The 22693-nt window shown below is 34.8% G+C and overlaps 1 protein-coding gene and 1 pseudogene across 10 annotated transcripts in view; both read left to right on the forward strand.

Annotated features, from left to right (window-relative positions):
• Positions 1–22693, forward strand: part of Nubpl (NUBP iron-sulfur cluster assembly factor, mitochondrial) — a 256602-nt gene that overhangs the window by 161559 nt on the left and 72350 nt on the right. The window lies entirely within an intron of this gene.
• Positions 2475–3716, forward strand: LOC106007702 (SWI/SNF-related matrix-associated actin-dependent regulator of chromatin subfamily E member 1 pseudogene; annotated as a pseudogene).

Raw genomic sequence — 22693 nt, forward strand, 5'->3', positions numbered from 1 at the left:
TTAACATTATAAAATGGAAAAAAGGGAAGAAGAAGAGGAAGAAAGAATAAGAAAAGTTTGTGTTTTGAGAATTGGTGCATGCAAAATGCCTTCTTATCCTAAAATTTATTTTACACATATTTTATCGATTACTATATTATCTTTATACATGTTATTAAGAAATTGTTATTTTAAGGCAAAGTGATAGAATTTGAGGTATTTGGAAATTATAAGCTATTGTGAAGGTATATTAAATAAAGTAAAAACTGAAGAAATTAATGCCTTGGGAAAGGAAATTTTTAGTGATTCTTTTCTTGCAGGGCTGAGGTTTGAACCCAGGACCTTGAAGATGCTAGGCAGGTACTCTACCACTGAGCTATATCCCAACCCTTAGTGATTCTTTAAAGGCAGCCTGTGTCCTATGTAATTAGTTGGTGGATATTTTATATAACTAAATGCTCCTTACTGCAGGTTATGGTGATATCCTCAATCAGACAGTTCTTTTGTTTGAATTTTGAATTTACTATACAATTTAAGATTCTTAAATATTTTGATGGATGAATATCCTCACTTGCTTATGGAATTCTAGTTTGGTTGGACATTATATACTTTAATGAGAAAAGTTTTCCCCAAATCAGATAAACCTTAAAATTTGAGTTTGCATATCTCTACTCATTTAAAGCAGTTAGGGTAACTTTTTAGAAACTACATTATGCTAATTCTTATAGTTGAGAGTGGGATTAAGAGTATTTTTGGGAGAAAGAAGAAATAGCAATTGGAAAGATTAAGGGAATGAAAATATGAGTCTTGCTCTTGTCAGGAAAAGTCATAACTCTTTCTTACCAGGTTAAAGATTATTAGATGGATGTTGAAGAATTTGTCAGTTTTTTATTCTGGGGAGGACTTAGCATTTAAATAGGGAGAGAGGGCTGGGGCTTTAGCTCAGTGGTTCTGCCACCTGTCTCATAAGTGAAAGGTCCCGAGTTCGATCCCCAGTACCAAAAAAAAAAAAAAAATCCTAAATAGGGAGAGAATGAGGAAGCGGAAATATAGTGAAGTGTTTTACTAAGACAGGGGCAGGGTGGGATGTAAGGAACAGGGAAAGGGGACATTACCAGAACCCCTGTAGTGGGTCCTGATCTCCTGTGAGCCACAACAGCACAAGGTGAATTAATGAATAAAGACAGGAAACAAGACTTAGAGAAGAAGCTGAGCTTTGGGCCTGATCATTGCTGCTTTGGGCAGCAAAGACGCAGGCACCTCAGGGTTGCTACACCTTTATTTGGTACATTGGGAGTAACAGATGACTCAGAGGTTGGTTATGATCCCAGTATAATGAGGAACTTTTGCTGATGAAGGAAGATCCTAGGTCCATGAGGAACTTACGTTGATTAGGAATTTTTTCCTCCCCAGGTGAAACCTTTCTCTTACTGCTCAGTTCTCAAGGAACCAGGATGTCTTCAGCTAATGCAGCCTTGCCCTGGAGTGTTGCAGCATCATGAGACCATTGAGGTTTTAGCTGTGACCAGAGGCAAAAATGGAGTTACGTCTCGACATGCCATAGCTGGCCTGTAGGCAGGAAAACTAGGCCTAATCATAATTTAATTGTGAAATGATTTTTCCTCAAAATTATGTAGAATTGCTCCCAACAGTGGGGGAGTATGAATGAAGGGGGAGTGGGGGAAAAAAAGAAAGAAATTCTTACTTGGGAAAAAGTAGAATAGCAAAGAAATTTTATGGTATGAGCCTCATTTGAGGCCTTATGTTATATACATAAATATAAATATAAATAACCTATTTTATATTACAAATAATGTTAATAGATATATCATCTGGGTTTGTACATTTTGTGTTTAAACAAGCAGATTGGGAATCTTCTGAGTGCATTTTTGAATAATTGATATTCAGAATACAATTTGTCATCTAAAAGATGTTTGATGGAACTAATTTGCATTTAAACATTCATAATTCTGAGTAAGAAATATACACAAAAGCACAAAGCACTTAATTATGTTTCTTTAAAAATAAATGTCAAAAAAGCATTTAAAACTTAGAGAAAATATAGTACAATTATGTCTCAGAATTCAAAATATTTTACCTCTACACAAGATAATAGAATTATTTTATATATTTTATTATATTGAATGATCTTATAAAATATTTTTTCTTTCAGGCATAGCTTAAATATTATTATTATTTTTAAGCCATTGTAAATTAACCGAGCATTCTTTCTTTCAACAGTTTTTCTTGATGTAAGATATCTCTCTTTAATTATTGAAATATTTGATCTGAATTTGTAGTGTTTGAAATTATATTTGTGCTCATTCTGTTTTCTCACTCTGTAATTTTTTTTTTTTTTCTGATTCATAGAATTGTTTCTTTCACCTCTTAAGAGCACATGAGACCAAGGGAAGTAGAGCCAGAGCTGTGGGCTCCTTTTTGCCTGGTGGTGTCTCAGATTCATTCTGAAGGAACTGAAAACTTAACCTTATAAAATGTCCAAAAGACCATCTTAAGCCCCACTTCCCACCCCAGCTCCTGCAACACAAATTGGATACGTTCCATACAGTTATCTCATCTACAACAACTATAGACTGGGAGAGAACCCCGACACCAACAGCCAGGTCATAGAGTTCTCTGGTATTATGATTCCAAAACCCCTAAAGCTACCTACCAGATAAGCCACTGATGCCCTACATGAGGTACAGCAGAAAAGTCTCAGACCAAGTAAAGGCTTCCACTCTTGACCTAAAGTTGTGGGAGATTGGCAAGATTATTGGTGGCATGTGGCAAGATCCTACTGATGAAGAGAAGAATGTTTAAACGAACATAAAGAAAAGATAGAGTACAATGAATCTGTGAAGGCCTATCATAATTCCTTTGCCATATGTTGCTTACATCAGTGCAAAATGTTGTGCAGAAGTTTCATGAGAGGAAGAAAGTTAACAGAGATAGTCTTGCATGAATAAAGGAAAACCTTAAATGAGCCTTGAGCCTGCTGAAAATCCAAATGATTATGAGGATGGCTTTTCCTTGAAGCACATAGCCACTGCCAGTTTCCAGAGAGACCACTGCCTCATCAGTGAAATCCTCAGTAAGAGTGTGGTGCCAGACATTCAGTCAGTTGTCACAATAGCTAGAATGCAGGTCTTCAAGTGACAGGTTTAGTCTTTAATAGTTTTTGGTTCATTAACAAAAACTAGAAACTGAACTTCTTTAAATACAGCAATGGTACCAGAAAAAGAAGAAGAAATTCCTGGAAAGCGCAGATTCATTTAATAGTGAATTAAAAGCTTGTGTGGTCTGAAGGTGGAAGTAGATATGGGAAAGATTGCCGCTGAAATCATCCAGGCTGAGGAAGAGGCCAGCAGAAGGCAGGAGGAAAGGGAGAAGGAGGTAGAGGAGCAGGCAGGTCCCAAGCAGGCAGGCCAGGAGCAGCCTGGTCCCCCTGGGAGGAGAGAAACCAAGGAAAAGTAAAACATTCTGGTGGAGACAGAGGAGACACACCTTGAAGAAATGACAGAGAGCTGACAGAACTAAGGAGATGGCACAGCCACTCCTGAGGAGAAAGGAGAGTGGGCAGGAGGGAGTCGACAGCGTGGCAAAGGAAGAAGCTAGCAACAATAACACGGGATCAAAGAGCAATAGTGCGGCAGTGGAGGGGCACCAGCAGACCCCATACCAGAAAACGAGGGGAAAAAAACAAATAAATGTTGCCTTGTTTTATGTGTCCTAAATACTTTTTTTTTTTTGGTACCGGGACCTTGGGCTTGCAAGGCAGGTGGCAGCACCACTGAGCTAAATCCTGGCACCCCTAAATACTTTTTTGAGTTAAAAAAAAATGTTTTTTAGGGCCAGGGATTTAACTCAGTGGTTCCGCCGCCTGCCTTGCAAGCACAAGGACCCGAGTTCAATCCCCGGTACCAAAAAAAAAAAAAAAAAAAAAAAGCTGACTATAACAAAGAATGTTTTTTGGTTAAAAAAAAAAATACATGAATAGAGTCCATTTAACAGAGGTGGTATTGAAAGTGGGAAATGTAACCAGAGCTAACATTTGCATATAAAAAGAACATTCTGTGAAACCTATTTACTATTAAATAAGCTATATTTACACATAAAGTCTAATGGAAATCAATAGGATTTGTTCAACTGTTAGCCATAATATGATTTATGAATGATTGATTATATAGGGATGATTTCATTTGTCATTTTTATTTCACCAATTACAGATACTTTGTAAATGTATATTATCAAAGTAAGGTAACATTTAAAATTTTTATATGTAGAAATTCTTTTCTGCATGAAAATCAAGATAATATGTACCTTGAGACTATAATGTTAAGGGAAACACACAAGCTTAAATGTCTCACGTTTTCTTTTCTATGAAAAATCAAAAATAAATAGCAAAGTAAAAGATAGATAATAGGAAATCAAGAAATGGAGGAAAGGGAGGCGGGGAAGACAGGGAAGGGAAAGGGGACAAAAAGGGAATTAAGAAGTGTTAAGTAAGTGTACGAACTCCACACAAAATATGTAGACATAATATCCTGCAAACATGCTAATAAAAATAAATAATGTAGTAAAAGGTAATATATCTTTAGCTATCTGGTCATTTAGAAGGTAATATTAATTATTTTTATTGTTGATATGTTGAGGTTGTGCTCTTTCTTTCCCTTCACTCTTAAACCTTCCATATTCTTATCTGTGTTTTTAAGGAGAGGCAAAGGAAACCCAACAGGGCAATTTGAATTATTAGTGCTCAGAAATGAGAGAATGGAAAATTAGCTTCTGAAAAATGAGTGTGTTCTGATCTCTTCCATGATTAATTGGTTAGAATTAATTAACTGCTTGTTTTTAAGTTCTGCTTTTCCCTCATTCTATATTCTGGCTCTATGTCTAGCCCTTCTCTTTGTGATCCATTAGCTGGTATAAGGGATTAATAGTCTGAATTAAAATAATAATTTTTATTCTCCTTTAATTTTTTTAACCTAGCATGTATTTTGTTAATATCTATCTCTATATCTATATATAAATAGATATTGACATAGAAGTGGGAGGGGAAGAATTTAAGGAAATAAAAGAAGAAATTTGTCCTGTATTTTTATTTCAGCAAAAATATTGTTTAGAGAAAAATATCATTAACTGGTATTTTGTTTTTACTTTCTGAAAATTTATATTATCTTTTGGTCAAGATGCAGACAAATAGCAATAATGATTTGGTAAATATTGAATTACCATATCATAACTTGATGATTTTATTTCCTAAATCCACCCCTCTTGGTATTTCCCATATAACAAGTTGCTTAGGCCAAATACCTAGAACTCATTCTTGGTTTCTTTCTGTCCCTTCCCCTATATATAAAATTTATGAACACGTCTTCTAGACCTTACTTTCCAAATGCATCTGAAATTGGTTACCTCTCTTCATCTTCTCTACTATTCTGGTACAAGCCACCTTCATTTCTTATGTAGAATATTGCAAGAACCTCCTCAATGGTCCCTCTTGCTTTCTTACATATCATTGTCTTCTCTAATCACTTTCCAGAATAATCTTTAAAGACTTCCCTGGTTAAACACTCTAGTATGCCAGGTAACAAATTCATTTGTTGGAAAATTTTAAAAATAAAGAGAATCAGGTATTATGTTTTTCCCACATTCTTAACCAAGTAATTGATGAGAGGACTTTCTTTTTTGTAGAAGTATCCCAGCTAAGAAATAAAGAAGGAATAATAGAATTTAATATCAGTATTTTATAACCCTCAATAAAATATTATAATAGATCTAGGCAGGAAGTATTACTGTCTTCTAATGTCATACACACAGAGAAAACAGTGTATGTTTTCTTGCCTCAAGTGAAAGTACATGGCATAAACTATGGAGTAACCTTGCCGAAACTCGACTTGAATCTGGCTAAGCATCCAGATTTAGGAAATACATTAAATAGAAAAACATGTTAAGTGATACTGTGAGAATTCAATAAATAGACCCAGAGTATGAGAAATCCTACAGGATAAATAACTCTAGCTTTTTATTAAAATGTTAAGGAAGGATAACCTGTAGATTATAAAGATGATAGCTATATTTACAAGAAAAATCTGTATCTTTTTTTTTTTTTTTTTTGGTACTGGGGATCAAACTCGGGACTTTGCACTTGCAAGGCAGGTGCCAGAACCACTGAGCTAAATCCCCATCCCAGAATCTGTATCTTTTAAAGATACATGCTGAAATATATTTATGAAATGATACAAGGTGTGAGGAATGAATAAGGAATGAGTAAGGGGTATAAATTAAACAAGACTGGCCATGAATTTTGGTAATTGTTGAAACTAAGTGATGAGTAGTACATGGGGTTTGGTTTTGGTCTTTTCTTTCATATGTTTTTAAGCTTCCTATAATTAAATATAAAACAAAACAAAGTGCCATTGTTCTTAGACCATAAGTCAAAGTCTTTACCTTAGCTTCAAGGTTCTACTTACCCCATCTTTACCAAGCTCACCCTTGCTCAGAATATATTTCTTCTTTTCTTAAGATAACTCAAGTTTATTTCCATCTTAGGGCTCTTGGACTCTAGGGAATCTCCTTTCTCCAGATCTTCAGTGTCGTCCCCGTTGACACTCAGGTCTCATTTTAAATGTTGGAACAGCAGGCTGTCACAATCAGTATCATCTTGTTTTATTTTCATGAGAACATTTTTATGATTTGACATTTTCTTTTATGTTTGAAAATTGACTGTTTCCAGCCATTAGAGTGCAAGTTCCATGAGGGTGGTGCTAACTTCTTGACTATCTTGTTCACTGTTGAATTCTTAGCATTTCAAGTATTTGGCAAATTAGTTGGTACTGAATAAATGTTTTTTGAGTGAATCATAATTAAAAGTGTGTTAAATTGTTGAATCTTAACATTTATTTTTTCATATATAATAATAATATATGCTACTGTTGCTACAGAAAGTATTTAAAATTCATTTGGCATTTTCACTGTTAATGTTTATAAAGGCTTATATGTGAGGAAATTAGCTCTGTTAGCAAAGCTTCAAAAAGTTAGAAAATTTACAAAATGTCAAAAATTACCTAAGTGTTTGTTTTAATATATTTTTATTATGGATAATTAATGTCATATCTTATATAAAAGCTGCTTTTTGTATCTAGATAAATAGAGGTTAAGTTTTGTGATGTGTTTATGTGTGATATGAAAATTTGGCAAACAGTTCTTGGCTTATGTGAATAATAATGAAACGTATAATTATATATTCCATTAAGAAGGAGATGAGAAATACTTTATAAATAAATGCATGGAGGAGATAAGATTATTAAATTATGAGACCTCTTTTAAAATACACACACTACACAGTCACCTGATAGGGATACATTCTGAAAAATGCATCTTCAGATGATTTTTTCATTATATAAACATCATCTAGAGTGTGTCTGTACAGAAACTTAGATGGTATAGGTCAGTCATTTGCTGTGGTCTTTTGATGCAGTCAGGATATACATTAAGCATGAGATACATGAGGCTGCTGCTGGCATAACATTGAATATTGTTTTACAGTAAATTTTCCTTTATGAATAGGAATATACTCTAAAAGTATAATATAAAGTATACATAAACCAATAGAGTAGTTGTGCATTATTGTTGTCAGTTATTATGCACCTTACATAACTATGCTATGCTTTTATATAGGTGGCAGCATGGCAGGTTTATTTATAATCAGCATCACTGCGAACATGTGTTATGCGTTGTGCTACTGCATTATGATGCTATGATGCCATTAGGCAACAGGAATTTTTTAGCTCCTTTATAATCTTATAGAACTACCATTACATATCTGGCCCTTAGTTGACTAAAACATTGTCATGAGGTGTATGACTGTGAATCTTTTCAAGTAAGTGTTGCTATTGAGAATAACTATGTAGAAAAGTTCTTCATAGTGAATATTGAATAAAAATGATGTGTTTCACTAGTAAAATAATTTTTCATTCTGTTATTACTGGAGATATTGTATAGTGTGAAGATTCCCTTTTCCTTGTGCCCTTGAGAAGCTTTTCCTCACAGCAGAATAAGGGTTGCTGAGTGGGGCTCATTTTGCCATGGCCAAAGTGGTTCCTCTCACCATTCTCCTTGAACGGCAGATGGGAGTCTTAGATCATGGCTTTTCCACCAGAAACAGGCCACTATGTGCTTATTTTCTTCACTGTCATCTAGTAAGTATGACAGATCTGGAAACTACTTTAGATTTGGGTGTTTGCCAAGACAAACTTTCTTCTAAGTAGATTGGCTTGTTCATTTGCTCACTTTTTTTCCCCTTACTCATTATGGGTTTATCATGCTTGTTTCGTGGAAAACATTATTTGTGAGATTGTAGCAAATTATATAGTATCAGTGATTAACTTATTTGCTTTTAATAATTTCATTTTTGGAACTTTTCTTATGGAATTGCCTTGAGAATTAAGTTTTCAAGTTACATATATGATGCTAACTTTCTAAATAGAATAAATCATTTATTTATTTATTTATTTATTTATTTATTTATTTATTTATTGGTACCAGGGATCAAACTCAAGACCTCACAGTTGCCATGCAGGTGCTGTGGCACTGGGCTACATCCTGGCCCAATTTATTTTTTACCTAATGAATTTATTTTAATTGACAAATAAAATTGTATGTTTTTGATGTACAATTGCTATTTTGAAATAGGTATACATTTTGGAATGGCAAAATCAAGCTAATTAACATCTATTTTCTCACATACTTTTTTGATGGGGAGAGAACATTTAAAATCTACTCTCCTTGGGCCGGGGATTTAGCTCAGTGGTGCTGCCACCTGCCTTGCAAGTGCAAGGTCCTGAGTTCCACCCCCAGTACAAAAAACCCCAAGAAACCTACTCTCCTTGCACTTTTCAAGTATACCACATATGTAGTTATTAACTACAGTCACTATATTTTATAGTAGATATCTTGAACATATTTCTGCTAATTGCAATTTTGGTGTACTTTGACCAGCATCTTCCCAAGGCTCTAGCTCCTGTAACTACCATTTTACTCTCTGTTTTTATTAGTTTATCTTTTTTTTTTAGACTCTACATATAAGTGAGATCATACAGTATTTATCTTTCTGTGCTTGGCTTATTTCACTTAATGCAGTGTGCTCCAGGTTCATTCATAGTCATAACTGACATTATTGTGTTCTTTTTAAAGAATTAATAGTATTCCATTGTGCATATGTACACATTTTTTCTTTATCCATTCATCTGTTGATGGACACTTAGTTTTATTCCTTATCACAGTGAGATTATACAGTCCTATTTTATATTGATTTAAACAGTATTGTTTGCAGTATTAGCTGTTTACCAGATCAGGCTCCAACTGCCTTTTGCCTTTTAAAATTTAAGTTTATTGTCATAGGATAAAGATTTCTTACCAGGATACTTTAAAATATTACAAAATTTTAAACTAATTCCATAAAAGATGTGTGAAAAATGTTTGAAGCTATCACAACACCAATTATAACCTCTCAAACTTAAAACTATGGTATTTTGTTTTGTTTTGAGATAGAGTCTCACTATACAGTTCAGGCTGGCCTTGAACTCACTATGTAGCCCAGGCTGGCCTTGAACTCACAACGATCCTCCTGCCTCAACCTCCTGAGTGCTGGGATTATAGGCATGCACCACTATACCTGGCTCAAACTTAAAACTATGAAAAGGATAAACACTTCTTAATTTTTTTAATACAAAGAAAATGTATATTTAAGTAGCACCACTATAAAAATGCATAAAGTAAAAGAGTGAAAGCCTTCCACTCCTGTCCTTACCCATTTCTTCACCATTCAGAGAAATAACTCATAATTGTTTATTGACTATTTCCCTGACTTTTTCTAGTCACATAACAAGTGTGTATGTTTATTCCTTGTATAGTTTTTCTCTTTCGTAGTGAGTTCATAGCAGTTCAATGTTTTAGCAGCTTGCTTTTATTCACTTAATATTGTGATCAGAGCATATAGACAAATTCATTCTGTTTATTGACTTAATATTCCAATGTTGAGTGGGATAATTTATTTAACTCTTCTCCTATTAAAGGATACTTATGTTTGATCCAATTTTTCTTTATGAAAATAATGTTACACTGACCATCCTTAAGTATGAGATAACAGTGGTTTTGGGTGTATGATTTCCATGTTTATTAAAGAACACATGAATTATGAGTGTTCAAATATATGTGGGCTAAGTAAACCAAATTCTTGGGTTCATGAATTTGGTATTTTCCTGGGTGTCTTTTTGGGATTAATCTCTTAAATATTTTTCAACAGAAACATATAAGAATTAGTCATTTTGTAATTACCCAGTATGGAACTTAATTTTATATCATTTTTTGGAAAACAAATTTGTAAGTTCTTCAGAGGCCCTGTGTTTTAAAAATACAGTATAAGAGTATCCTGTAAAAATCTATCTTAATTACATTAGAATAAGGTTTTATTTGTCTCCTAGGTGGAGATAATTTATATTATGATTATTAATATATTATATTTATGCTGAATCATTTATATCTCAGGAAGTTTCTTACTTAATTGAACTGTCAGTGATTTTTAAGATGTGGCGGGACCTATGAAATTAATTGGAAAAAATAAAAACTTGGGATGAGTAGTCCTTGAAAGAGGCTCATTTACTTGTGACTTCATGCTGAGTTGGTTTTCCTGCAATTTGACAGTCATCAGTAGGCAAAAATCTACTCATCCCATTGAAATTATGCCTAAAGCACCTTCTAGTGTAGAACCCAGGGCTTTCAAACTACCCAGTGAACGTTAATACTGATTTTGAGTGCTTCATATTTCTATGAAGGACCATGTCAGATAAAATATTTCAGTGACTTCATTTATGAAAAACAGAGGACAAATTTAGGAATGCTGATGAAAGTTTCAGGTATAGAACTTTGCTTCCACAATTTTTTTGGTAATTAAGTGTATCCAGATCCACTTTTTGGACAATACATTGGCCCTACATATAGGGACTTTTCTGGTCTTTACTACTAATGGGTGTGGAGTAGCCTTTCACAAAGAATACCAGCCAGACTTTTTTTTAACAAAACATTTTTGCATTTGCACACCTGATTTTGGAGCACACAGTTTCTTGATTCATAGATATTTGGTGCTGAAATTACCTTTTAATGTTTGGCCAAATAATTTCTACCCTGAGCCTAAGATGATTGCTTATTGAAAACCTAGCCAAGGAATACTAGCTAATCATTCCTGTTTTCTTCATAGATTACTTGTGTAACTTGTAGAATAATCTTCATAAAACCATGAAACTAGTAGTTATATTTGGAACTTTCATCAAGTGTTTAGGTGAGAAATGACTATATCTCTTCTTTTGGAGGATAATGAAAAAGAAATAGATACAGTGAGAGTAAAGGTTGATGTTATTGAAAGGCAGTGCATTATAAGGAAAGAAGGTGGGATTGGTGCCAGGTCAGTTGCTTTAGTAGTGGGAAGATGTAAAAGGTCTTTTTAATTTCCTTTTTTTAATTGAAGAAAATAAGACATTTGTTGAGTCGATATGTGTGTGGCACCACATTTGGCATAAACATAAAAAAGTGAATAAAACTTTTCCTCTGCCCTTAAAAGAGTGAGTTCACTGTTTAACATGAGGTATGGCTCTGTTGTTAGTATATTTCTTCTAATTTGGGGGAGGGTGCCTAAGTTTTAACCTTAGCTTTCTCATTGGAGGTCTTTTCCCCCTATATTTTCATGTGTCATTGACTGGGGAGAGCAGTTGGGGATGAGATATTGAGCTAAAGGGAAAAGGGAAGGGGGAGAGATTAAATCAGGCCATTAGCTAATTTACATTGGGAATCTGTAAGTACTTTTTATTCCCCTCTGATTTATTTTCTATATATTAATATTTCAGAATTACTAAAAGTATGCTTGATTGAAAGAGTTAATTCCTTACATCCATATAGTCTTGTTTTCTGGTGCAAAAATATTTTAGGCTGAGTTTCAATCCTTTATTTCCTCCTTCATGTGTAGTTATTGTGTGTGTATATTTATTGTATTATTTTTATTAGTACATGTTTGTATCCATTCCTTTGTCAATAATGATTACATTTATTGTGGGGAGCTGGTACATGTACATGTATATCTCAATTCTTTTATCACCCCCACCACTCCATCCCTCCCTGCTTTCATCTCTTGATCCCTTTCCTTTTTGCAAAAGCTTTTTCTATTTTTTTCTTTCAATTCTTTTGCCTGCTTTGATGGAATTTTGCAAACATATGCATTCATCATGTCAAAATTGTTTCTTCAGCTAGTAAAGAAAAAAACATTCTCATCTTAAAATGTGAGTTGCAATTCATAATCTGATTAACATATCTAGTTGATAATGGTTTTTAAACTGACAGTCATGATATTTGAAATTAAAAATCACTTAAGTAGATATTAGTATTGAAACTAAAACAAAATATGATCTAAATAACACATATTTATTATTAAAATCTTATTTGAAAGACCATAGCTTACTGAATTAGTTTCTATATAGAACAAAGGCAAAGGTTGGCCCTGTCATGATCAAATTATTTTGCTTCTATTTCAGCCATGACATATCTCAAAGCATTCTGTTATGTATGCGCCACTGGGGATGGGATTGGATCAGGGAAAATTGGTGTACAAGTCCTACTATTTGTGAATCTTTTGCATAATTTTTGTTTGGTAAGAAAATAACGGTATATGAATTATATGAGATTTATAGTTTTAATATAGTAAACTAATATGACTTTTTACCAAGATTACAAGTGATCTGCTGATTGGATTTTCATTGTTTTCCTAATACCCTTTCATGAGATCAGAGACTTTGGGAATGTTGTTCACTACTCTATCCCATTGTATAGAACAGTTCTTGACACATGTAAATGTAGGTGTTGATTTCTGAGTTAGGGTTAAAGTCTGTAATGATTATCCTCCATACCTTGTTATTTTACACTTTGGCTTTAAGCATGTATAATAGTGTGTGATCTGTAAAATATATTAGATAAATATGAAGATACCGCATACCTGTTGAGGCAGGAACAATTTCTAGGTATATGGCCACATATACTTGGTCATCAGGATAAAACATTATTGTGAGCAAGTTTAATTATAATGACTAAGGTACTTAAATGGAAATGAAGAATCAAGTGCTCATTTAATAGTCATTTAATGAGATGTAGAAAACTTTTCATCTTCTTTTTTTTTGGTACCGGGGATCAAACTCAAAACCTTGTGCTTGAGAGGCAGGCAGCGGCACCACTGAGCTAAATCCCTGGCCCTAATTCTTTATAGTTTCATGATCTTAGGTTTCTTAAATTGGTAATATGGGAATTAGTTTGGTTTTATGTTTAATTTTTGGTACCGGGGAATTGAACTCAGAACCTTGTGCTTGCCGGGCAAGTGTGGCACCACTGAGCTAAATCCCCAGCCCTATGTGTTTAATTTTTCTCCCATCTTCAGCCCTGGTTTCCTGTACCCTACCATCTCCATCCGAGTTCTCATGCCATTATTTCTTAATCTTTCTGAAAATCTTGTGCACTAAAAGTAATTGTGCATTAAAAGGGCTATTGATTAGGTAGTTCTTAGTAGGATACTAGTTATCATATTAAGCTTATTGTTTTCTGCTTTGTAGGTGGAAAATTTACTTTAACAGGTATGGGTCACTAAAATGTAGAAATTCAGCTAATATATTCAAACAACAGATGTAACTTCTGTTCACTTCTTAGGCCCTACTTTTAGTCATTTACACATTTTTGAATTACATTTTGACCAAATATTTTCACACTTAGTTTTACTTTAGAGAATTTTCCCTTTTATTTTCAAAAGTATTTACTTCTGCTTAAATCATATAGGACTATGGAAAAGCTATTTTAAAAATCACTTGTTGGGATAATTTTGAAATGGATATTTTCTCAGCATTCATTTGTAAGAATAAACATGATATGCTTATTGAGAGAAATTTTAATTTTTACTTTCATGGCACAATAAGCTTTTCTTTAACTTTTTTTCATTACTACTACTACTTAATTATCTAGTATTCCCTTCCCCCCAATCTACAATCTTACTTCCTTTTCTAAAAAAATTCTATGCAGTAGACAAGGAATATTTTTATTTTCCCTATTGCAAGGTAACTTTTAGACGAATTATTTGACTCTGAGTTTCAGTTTCTTTATCTGTAAATTGAAGATATTAGACAAGATAGCTTCCAGGATACTTTCTAGCTTTAAAATTCTCCACTTGATCTTAGCCAAAAGGCCGAGAAGCGATAGCTTTAAAATTCTCTTTGTGAACCAAAATGAAGAACCAGAGGGACAAAAAAGCAACTTGTTGAAGTTCAAACAGTGAATTGATTACTAATACAAATTTCTGTCTGACTTTGACATTTTTATTATCACATTCACACAACTCTTTAGTCAATCCTGAACCTTTGCTTATTTTTTCTTTATTGAAAATAGGTTTTTTTTGTTTAAAATAATTTTGCTACAGCTATAACCCTTTAAATCTTTTTCTGTAGTCTGAAGAAAAATCATTAGAATCTAGTAGATTCTTGCTCATATTAAAAAAGGAAGGTCATATGAATGGCAGCTTTCCTCTAGTAATTAAAGACAAGTCATAAAAGAAAGCATACCTGAAATTGTGTAGGATCAGTAATTAAATAAAAAATAAATCTCATATGTAGCAAAAAAAAAAAATGGACAAGATTCTTAAGTGACATTTCTTCCATTCTTATAGTAATCCAAAATTGGTGTTTGAGTATGTGGAAATTATCAGAATGAGTGGAGCTTGTTTTTGATGGCTCGGTATATACCTGTCATGAGAATTTTTTTTATCTGCAGAAAGTTAGGTTAGACCTCTCAACCTCCAAGGGTTTGTGATTGAATCCCCTCCCCGCTCCTCACCTGAATTGAGGGCAGGCATTCTCCTTAACAACTTAGAAATGTATATATTTTGTTAATTACATTTCATATTGATATAATTCATTAGTTCAGTATAAATTTAAATCTCATATTTTGGGGGTAAAATTCAGCTACAGGGAAGAATGATCATGCTATAAAATAAATTTGTTAAATGTACCAAGTAGGTTGCAGTGTTTTTGTTCTCGTATTTAAGTGCATCCTTTCTTCTTCTTTTTAAAAGAAGCTTGTTTTTTTCTTTTTTCTTTTGGTGCTTTATGATAAAAATAGGTTTTATTCACTTTTTTCTGTAAGCAGTTCCCCACAGATATTTTATTTTATACAAGCATATAATTTTCATCCTTTTTTAGAAAAGTAGTTGGAAGGAAATTTAGTGATCACCTAACCTAAAATAATTTTCAGATGAGAAAACCCTAAGTCCACAGATAATTTGATAACAAAACCTGTTGTCATACAGATAATTTGTCACCAAAATGATTAGAATTTCCTAGATAAAATTCTTATCTCTGTCTCATGAATAGATATCTGAATTCTTATCTGTCCCTAGCTAGATTTATAGTCTTGATTTTTGCCAAACTTCCATTTTCAGTGCTGGTTTTTTAAAAGAGCATAGTAATTAATGTCTGGATCAGAATTTAAAATCTAAAAGCTTCATTATAATAACTCATACTTAAAATATAACTGTATATGGAACTAGAATTTCTCACAGTTGGTTTCTTATTTGATATGGTTTAGATCTTTAAAATTTAAAAATGAAATCTACTGACCCAGTTTCAAAAGTATTATGTTCAAAGGTGTAAGTATTTAAAAATTTTTTTAAAGTACTATGTTTTGTCTATTCTTATACTTTATAGATTATTTACTTTGATTTAAAGGACTAAGACACATAATTTTCTTGTGTAAATGGTTGTTAGGATGATAATTATTGATTTAAAATGAAATCTGCACTTGGGAGGCTAAAGCAGGAGGATTGCTGTGGGTTCTGGGCCAGCTTGCACTACATAGTGATTCAAAGCCAGTTGGAACTACATAGTGAGACCCTGTCTCAACAAGGAAACAAACAAAGAAGAAAACCAAACATAAAAATACCCCTGAATTTAATGGTAGACTATTGAAAGCAAAAATATTCTTCAGTGGCACAAAGGCAATAAATTTATGCTCAAGATTTCCATGGTTACTTTGACCCTTGCTTTATAATACAGAAGATTCTCAAAGGATCTTGAAAGGAAAGAATAGTGATAAACAATGTGAGAGAGAGAGAGAGAGAGAGAGATATGAGATCACTAATGAACAAGAAAATGTAAAGAAAGTGAATAATTCTTTTATTTCTAACTTATTTTGTCTAAGTAAATTATTGTCTGGGTTCTATAAGTTTTGTTTTATATACCTATTTTATCATATACTGACAAAATAATATAATAAATCCTTCATGGCTCTTGGGATCATGAGGTCTTGCTAGCAGAACTTTTCAAGGGTTGGAGAATAGTAATGCTCTACCCCACTCTTTGGAAGACTGGGAACATGATTCAAGTGACAGACCAGGATCCACTCCCAGCTTTGTCATTCATCAACACCATGCCCTTGACAAATTTTTGTAACTTCTGTAATCCTTAATATTTTTCTCTGAAAAAATGGAAATTATAACGCCTATTTTATAGCAATTATATGTGACCAATTTAGGCTCTCACTAACTACCAATTTTCCTTCTGCTTTTCTGTACCTGTTACCTACAGCCCCCCCCCCCGTCCCATCTCACAGCCACTCACCCACTCAATTCTCCCGGAGGAACCCTAACTTTCAAAAGTAGGGTGAAAACCCACTTGGCAGATGGCTGTAACTAAGGAATGCACTTGGGTGGGACAACCCTCATGCAAAGTATGTTGGGGAAACTGGTCCCCCGGAGCAAGTGTCCCTCAAGAGCTCTGATGCTTTTGAGAATGATCAAAACCTGAATATTGGATATGGGTACTCTCAGTGGGGCTTCAGGAAGCAGCTCGATTCTCCCAGATATAAATGTTTTTCTAAGGATTTCTTTTCAAATATGTATTATAGTTTTCCTTATTAGGATGCTACATGTTTAAATATATTTTAAAAGTTGTCCCAAATCAGGTTAAAAGTGATTTGTTACTCCTACTGAAAAAAAGTTTTGAAACTTTAATCTTTTTGGTATATAAAGAGGATTAAAAAAAACACCTTTTTTTTTTTGGTACTGGGGATCGAACTCTGGACCTTGCACTTGTGCAGCAGGCTGTGAAACCACTGAGCTAAATCCCCGGCCCAAACCTTTTTTTTTTTTGAGATGAGGTCTTGCTATTATTGCCCACATTGGTCTCAATTATATCATCTTCCTGCCTCAGCCTCTTGAGTAGCTGGTATCTAAGGTGTGTGCTACCACACCTGGCTTGGTAATTTCTTAAAAACAAATATATCTTGATTTTTCCAGCAGATTTTTAATATTTTAGGCCTTTTTGCTAGAAGTCTTATTCTTCACTAACATCTGCTTCCTAGGTTATGAACAGCTGTAAATATAAGCAGTTGTAAAAGCAGAACTTTAAAGAATTTAAAAGGGATATTCCAAATAATTAATTAATTCCAAAATAAGTAATTAAAATAGTTACCTTTGTTGTAGTGTCATTATTTGTATATTTAAAATTTTACTGTTTTACCTGCACTGTGGATTTACATAGGCACCTGTGGGCTGACCAATTTTAAATATTTCAGAAAATAGGTTCAAGAATTAACCCATGTATCAGTGTTTAGATAACAAGTCTCTGTGAACTGATGCTTTACCGTGTTGTCAGGATTGGCCTGCTCTGCATCTCAGCCAGCCGGACAACTAGGGCACTGGAAAAAAATAAAGGAACAGAAAAGGAATGCTGTTTTCTTTTCTTTCTCAAGACATAGTCTGGTCTCATTTGGGTTTGGAGGGATTTACCCAACTATCCTTTCCTCTTCCCCTCTTTTTCCTATAGAATGGAAAACATTTGAAAATGGATTAGGGCACTTTATCATTTGTGGAAAAATGAAAAGATTAAGGAAGAACACATCATTGTTGTAACTTGAATAATGTGTTCTCTTCTTATAACTGAATCAACTCTTACTAGAAAATCTCAAGGATAAATCTATTATATTTTGTTGTATCATTTATTTCCAGAGATCAGTAGCCCATCAAATGAAGTAGAAATCATTTTATTATTCAAATCTTTACTGTGGGATATATTTAAACTTTTTCCTTTGTAGTAGTTTTCCTCTTGCAAACAAAATAAAATAATTTTATAAATAAGTCAGTAGGTAGAGCAAAACTCTTGTTTTAGACATAAAGAAAAACCTATTTTGTTCCATTTTAGATTCATATTGTATGTAAAGGCACCTTACCACGGCAAAGATTTTAATTTTAATTGTGTAATAAAATTGTAAGTAGCAACTTGCTTCCTTCATAGAATCATTCAATTGTGATTCAATACTTGCTAGACAATATGGAGAGGACTGGATATGGAGGAAGAATACAGAAATGTCTATAAATATTCTCTTCTATTAGGGAGCATACATTAAAATTGGGGAGAAAAGGTATGTATGGGCCGGGGATTTAGCTCAGTGGTTTCGCTGCCTGCTAAGCAAGGGCAAGGACCCAAGTTCGATCCCCAGTACCAAAAAAAAAAAAAAAAAAAAAAAAAGTAACTGGGAAGTTTTAGACCTGGAAGACCCATTCCAAATCCTGGGAATTAGTTGAATCAAAAGTTTGGTAATTTGCCTGGAAAATTTGGTCATGGTGCTGAGACCAGATTAAATGCATTTTTTTTTAGTCCATAATTATCCTTTGTAATAACAAAATCCCCGAGGCTGGATGATTTATAAAGAATATAGATTTATTTAGCTTATAGTTTTGGAGGTTGAAAGTCCAAGATCAGGTGGTGCCATCTGCTTGTTCTCTTATCAGAGGGTGATCAATCCTCCGACTTCCCAGAAAGGGGGAGTGAGAGGGCTAAAGAAAAAAAGGCAACAGAAACTTGCATAATTTCAAAGTTTATAGGGGGCCAGGTTAGAGGTTAGTGCTCAAAGTGGGCAAAGACAGACTCTCTGAGCTAGCCATTATTTATTGGGTACACACAATAATTGGAGGGAGTATCAAGTGACTCGGGGTGGCGGTAATCCTGTGTCAAGGTGGATCTTATGCTGAAGAGGATCTTAGGTCATGAGGTTCTTACGTTGATGAAGGCAGTAAGGAGAGCATTCTTACAATAATAGGTGGGATGAGTTAAGGTGATAAGGAATTTGTCCCTCCCCAGGTAAAACCTTTCTCTTACTACTTGGTTCTTAAGGAACGGAGATGTCTTTAGGTGATGTAATCTTGCCCTTGAGTATCACAGCATCACAGGACCATTGAGGTCTCAGCTGTGACTGGAGGCAAAACCGGAGTTATGTTTTGGTATGTCATAGCTGGCCTGTAGGCAAGAGGACTAGGCCTAATCATAATTTAATTGTGAAATGATTTTTCCCCAAAATTGTGTAGAATGGCTCCCAACAGTCTCTGGTGAAGATGCCCTTGGCTGCACAACAGGCTGGTGGTGGCTCTGTGATGGGAATATGAACAAGAGGGAGAGATCATGTACAAGGGGGAGACAGGAAGCCAGAGAGCTTTGGGGACCAAGCTTGCTCTTTTAATAACTCAAGAATTTTTTTTATAACTTACTTTCTCACATTTCAAGACCAGCATTAATTTCTTTCAGGGCAGTTACCCCCATGGTCTAATTATCTTACACTAGGCTATATCTCTTAAAAGTTTCACCACCTGTCCACACTGAGAACCAGGCTTCCAGCACATGATCTTTGGGGGACACCAGTTATGATAAATGTTTAAAATGTGGGCAGACAGATGGGTCACTTTCTTCCAGGAACATATTTGTTAAGAAGTATATCAGCACAGCAGCCATCAGGCCTTAATCAAAAAGGTGCAGGGCTTGCATATGCAAGTAGCTGAACTGTAAATATAGAACAAAAAGGCCTCACAAATAGCCTACAGTTCCATTTTTGATTTCTCAGCTAGTTCAAGTAGGTTACCACTGTTAACATCCAGAGTGGTAGTTTCCATTAGCAGCACTATACAGGACAAGTATAAGGCCACAGGGTCAACATAGGCTTCTACAGAGCAAAGGTAAAGTATCCCAGCTCTCATCTGCTAGCAAGGCCAGTGTGAGTCAGGTGAAAATAACAGCTGCGTTACTTTTCTCTCATTGCTGAGACAAAATACCTGGCACCAGAAGTTAAAGGGGAAGGGGTTTACTTGGCATACAGTTGGAAGAAGTTTCAGTCTATAATCACTGGATCCAAGGCTGGGATGACAAACAAGCATTGCAGAGGACAAACAACATGGTATGGACAAGGTAGCACAAGGGAATTTAACATCTTTCTGCCCCTTTTATCTTATTCAGACTACTGGGATTAGGGCGGTGGCCAAGCTAATCACTCACCCTTAACCCCAGCATCACACATTCCAGATTCAACTCCTTCTGAAAAAGAAAGTCCCACCTCCTCTGCACGAGGCTTTAGGGGGGACATCTAAACACAAACCATAATACCTGCAGATGCAAACCCTGCCCTGAAAAATCTGTAATGAGGGAAGCAAATCATTGCCAAGTAAGCAGGCAGAAACATACCACTAAGCCAAAGTAGTGACTAAGAAGAATTAAAACCCTAAAGGCAAGGTAAAGGGTACTCACAGAACAAATAGAGAGATCATGAAGCAGAGGTGAAGGGGAAGGTATGAGACAAGATCCCATTCCTAGTACCACATTCACCACAAGTTATGTTTCCAAGAAAATCTATTATCTGTATCTGTATCTATTTATATCTATATCTGTTTGCCCAGCTGTAAGATGAAATCTTACCTCCCAATCATTCCCCAGAAAAGAGAATTGTCTTTATCCGAGCCTTTGAATTTCTCTTACGTTATTGAACATTATTTTGAATATAAAGTATTGTTTGGAGGAGACATGTTAGCCTGTTATCTGCCTTATTGCTACTTTGGACTGTTTTCCCTTGATAAGGTTGGTAAGAGAGAAAGGAAAATAAACAGATTTAATAATTATTCCTGGTGGCAAAAGCTTCATGTATTGAATAACGTAGTAAACAATGTGAAAGAGCAATAAAAAAATTTTGCAAGTTGTTATCTGTGGTGACGACAAATAGATGTATGTTTATTGGACTGTGGAGATAAAGAGGGAAAAGGAAAGCCTGTTTCTCTTGATCTCTGCTTTCACACAGTCAGATACTCAACATGTCTGACAACCAGATGTATGTGGGTTTCCCCCAACACATTAACCAGTTTAGTTCTCCAGCAGATTGAATAGCAGGTGCTAATTCAATTCAGTTCTGACACTGTGTACCTGGAGATAGCATTAGACCTAACAGATTGAAGTCTTAATCTTACAGGATTGTCCTCACTTTAGATGCCAGTATACGCACTGGTCATTGCCCATGCATCTGAGTGGCTGTAAATTGGGGTTCCTACAATACCACATTGGATTCAATTAGTTTGCTAAGGCTGCACAAAAACAAGGAACCAGTTAACTTATATTTACTCATTTATTATAAAGGATATTACAAAGGATGCAAGTGAACAGCAGGATGGAAGAGATATATAGGGCACAGTATGGTAGAAGGGGTACAGAGTTTCTGTCTGCTGTCCTGGTAAGCCACCCTCCAGTAGCCTGCATAGGTTCAGCTATCTAGAAGGCCCTGGAACATTGTCCTTTGGATTTGTGTGTGTGGTTTTCTGTTTTTGTTTTTGTTTTTTTGAAACAGGGTCTCACTTTTTAATTCAGGCTGGGCTTGAACTCACTGTAGCTCAGCTGGCCTCAAACTTGCTGCAGTCCTCCTGCCTCAGCCTTCTGAGTGGTGCTACCACACTTAGCTTCCTTTGAATTTTTATAAGAAGCTTAATTACATAGGCATGATTGATTACATCATTGGTTTTTCAATTCAGCCTTCAGCCCTTCTCCTTTTTCTGGGAGGTTGGGGGTTAGGACTGAAAATTCCAACCCTCCGATTAGATTGCAGGGTTAGTTCCCTGGCAACAGGGTTCTCCATTCTGAGGATGTCTAGGAACCTCCAGCCACCTGTCATCTCATTGTCATACAAAAGATATTCTTACTGCTCAGGTGATTCCAAAGATTTTAGGACTTTAAGTCAGGAAATGAGGACAAAGACCAGATATATATTCACATATTTCAAGGACAGATGGAAAAACAACTATTCTAATGTTATTTGAATGGCTTTGGGCAAAAGTTCAGGGACCGCATTTTATTTAGATTCAAAAGTGTTCTATTTCAAAGATGTTACAGGGAAATGTAAGTTATTTATGTGTTACTATAACAAAGATGCGTAGTGGGAACCCTCTCTTTGCGGACTCAGGTCTTAACTACCTGCTTTTTCCTAATCTATTCCTCATCCCATTTTTTCAACTGTCATGGCCACTGGCTTTGTTTTTAAAGTTTTATTTTACATTAACACATAATTGTACGTATTTATAGGATACAATCTGATGTTTCAATACATGTGTATCTTGTGTAACAGTCAAATTAGGCATTAGCGTATCAACTTAAATATTTATCATTTCTTTGTAGTGAGAACACAAAATCTTCTCCAGCTGGTTTGAAATACATTCAATGCACTGTTGGTAACTTTTGTCCCACTGCTGTGTGGCAGTTAAACAGGAGGAATAAATTCTGGCTCTGTTTTAGATTCTCCCATTTTGTTCACCTCCCCTTCAGTTTGATGCACATAT

Source organism: Heterocephalus glaber, unplaced genomic scaffold, assembly GCF_053883595.1.
Source record: "Heterocephalus glaber isolate CG9 unplaced genomic scaffold, H.glaber_assembly_v1.0 deba00001662, whole genome shotgun sequence".
NCBI classification, from domain to species: Eukaryota; Metazoa; Chordata; class Mammalia; order Rodentia; family Bathyergidae; genus Heterocephalus; species Heterocephalus glaber.